Source organism: Papaver somniferum, chromosome 8 (genome assembly GCF_003573695.1).
Source record: "Papaver somniferum cultivar HN1 chromosome 8, ASM357369v1, whole genome shotgun sequence".
In the NCBI taxonomy this organism is placed as follows: domain Eukaryota; kingdom Viridiplantae; phylum Streptophyta; class Magnoliopsida; order Ranunculales; family Papaveraceae; genus Papaver; species Papaver somniferum.
Genome location: NC_039365.1, coordinates 87,798,395 through 87,801,330, shown reverse-complemented (window position 1 = coordinate 87,801,330; position 2,936 = coordinate 87,798,395). Strand labels below are relative to the sequence as shown.

The 2,936-nt window shown below is 36.8% G+C and overlaps 1 pseudogene; it reads right to left on the bottom strand.

Moving 5' to 3' along the window:
• Positions 1-2,143: 2,143 nt before the first annotated feature.
• On the bottom strand, positions 2,144-2,243 carry LOC113307189 (annotated as a pseudogene).
• Positions 2,244-2,936: the final 693 nt, after the last annotated feature.

The following is a 2,936-nucleotide window of genomic DNA, read 5'->3' as shown; positions in this document are numbered from 1 at the left end:
AATAAAACCACCTTTTGAGCCATGATTTATTATTTTGAACCTGTTTTTGATATGAGGAGCTAAACCCCATTGCTGGGGCGATAGAGGAAGCTATTTTTCCAACAAAAAGCGGTACAATCTATTTAATTTAATTTATTGCAATTATTATTATGATTATTTGCCTTGGACTATTACTGAGTATGATTTTTATTTGAGTGATTGTGATCTATTTTGATGGAGTATGCTTAGTTTATAGACTCTTGATGCTTCATGCTTGGTATTTACAATTATTGATTTTGAGAATCTACTTGTTGCAATAGTAAGAATCAAATTGAATAAGAAAATTGCATGAATACAAAGATTGGATTAAATCACCTTAAACTTGGAAAATAGTGGAATCTTAGCCTCGGTGTTATTTTAATATTGATACCAACTTTGCTAGTGTTTGTTATAATTATTAGTGAGTTTTTTATTTAATTTTGAATTTAAGTCTAAAGTTATCCTTCACAAGTTCGAGAATCGAATCACTTTTTACCACTATCTACAAATCACATCAATTTTTGGCGCCGCCGACGCGGACTTGTTTTTAGGGTTTTAGATTTATTTTATTTTATTTTTATTTTTTGTCCTTTTTTTATGTTTTTGGGTATTTATCTCGTGTCTAGAGGTTCTGGATCATAAAGAAAATTGAGCCAAAGAGTTTGGTGATTTCATAAAGACTTAAAGCTAAAGATTAAAGCAAAAAGAACAGAAAAGAAGACAATTTTATTTTAGACAATTTTAGTTTAGGGTTTCTTATTTTTGTAATTTTTCTTTATTTTATTTTTTTTATTTTTTTTGGACTTTTGGACTTTTGGACTTTTGGACTTTGGGACATTATTTTTTTTTATTACCATACGGAAGGGTACTTTAAATATAAACTGTTTGCAAAGAAGGGGGATAATTACGATATTGTCTTTGCACCCTGGGTTCGTACACTAGACATCGGAGTCAGTGGCCCGAGTCGACTACAACCGATTCATCCCCCGTCTGGAACGGGAGGTAAGATTTTAAACACTCGCGAATCCCCTGTCAGCGTGTTACTGGACTCCTTCGTATCCATATATGTTGAGGACTGAATACAGACATTTATTTTTCTAGTAAAGGGCAAAGGCCTGGCATACAAGATAAGGGTTCGAATTTCATCACCGTTCTCTTCTTGCCCGCTTTAGGAACACGTAACCTACGCGAACCTAAGCCTAAAATTTTGATAGAACGAGACCGATAGGGTAACGAGCTTAACAGGAAAGTCATTCGAAAAATATTGGTTACTCTTTTAAGCATACTTCGAAGTTCTTGACGGTTTCTGTAAGTTGAATGCGTGACTGCGCCGCCTTGTAATACCGGTGAGGCCTTGGGTATCAAACCTCCACCGAGCTTTCCTCGCCTCTATTCAACTTACGTTAACTAGGATTGATTCCAGAGGGGTTTGCTTAAATTGTAACGAATTCCCGTTCGAAGGATTAGAAGATGGTCTAGAAACAATTTAAGTGGAGCTATCATGCTTTTTGTTTGCTAGAAATCAATAGGTTTGATTTGGTTGAGTCGGACTTGATCTGTGTTTGCTTATCCTTCCAATTTAGAAAATTCTATTGTATGCCTGAACGTAAAAGAGACGCACTAGGTAGATTTGTTAAAGAGAAACCTAGTAGTTCGAAGCGTCTCGATTACCTTAATCTAGAAAGTCCGACTTTTGAAGAGTCTGTTTTTGAACGTACTTTGACTGAGGAGAGAATCCATGTTGCTCCAATAGCGCCAGAAATGGCAACTTTGAAAGCTTTGTTGAATCCAACTAGGACCACTCGTCCTTCGTGTATTAAGTTAGCTGAAACGGAGGCACCCTATGAACTGAAACCTGGGACCTTATAGATGCCCCCAGTCTTTTTAGGGAAAGAAAATGAAAACCCTTATTACCATGTTAGGGATTTTGAGGAAATTTGTAGTACACTAAGAATTAGAGGCTTAGATGATGATGCTTTGAAACTTAGGTTATTCCCATTTTCCCTGAAAGATAAGGACAAGTCGTGGCTGTATAGTTTGGACTCCGAGTCAATTGAGACATATGAACAACTTACATCTGCCTTTTTCAATAATTTTTTCCCTAGGCACAAAACATCGTCTATTAGGACGCAAATATGCACATTTTCACAACAAGAGGGAGAATCTTTATATAGGTATTTGGAAAGGTTCAATGATTTATTATCCCAGTGTCCTCATCATGGTTTAGAAAAGGTTAGACTAGTTCAGATCCTTTATGAGGGTTTAGATTATTCCACAACGACCATGGTTGAGTCTCTATGCACTGGTGATTTGAAAACCAAACTGTTGATGCGGCGATGGAATTTTTTAATGAAATCGCCGAAAAAACCCAGCAATGGGAAAATAGTAGGGCACCCCAGAAAACAATTATTTTAAGTAGAGGAAACGTTAATAGGGTAGAAGGAGGCTATGAATCAGATGCCAAAATTGCTGCTATAGCAAAAAGGTTAGAAGCCTTAGAAGTGGGCCAGACTAGTGGTAGAGTGGAGCCTTTTTGGGAAGGCCGGAATATTGAAGAGCAGGCCAATGCTCTTTATAATAACACTAGATTTGATAATCGTCAAAAGATTGACCCATATTCAGAAACCTATAATCCTGGTTAGAGAAACCATCCGAACCTTTCGTGGTCTAAGGGCCAAAGTCAAGGTCAGTTTAGTAATTCTAATGCTCCCCCAGGTTTTGGCTATACTAAGAATCCTTCAGGACTAGCTCAGTTTCAGAATCAGTCAGATAAGAAAATCCTAAGTTTAGAGGAATCTCTCACCTTGTTAACTCATCAAACTACAAAATTTCAGTTATCCGTAGAACAGAGTCTACAAGCTAGTAACAGGATAGGACAAGAAAATAATCAGGCTATTTCCGAGTTAAAAACCCAGGTT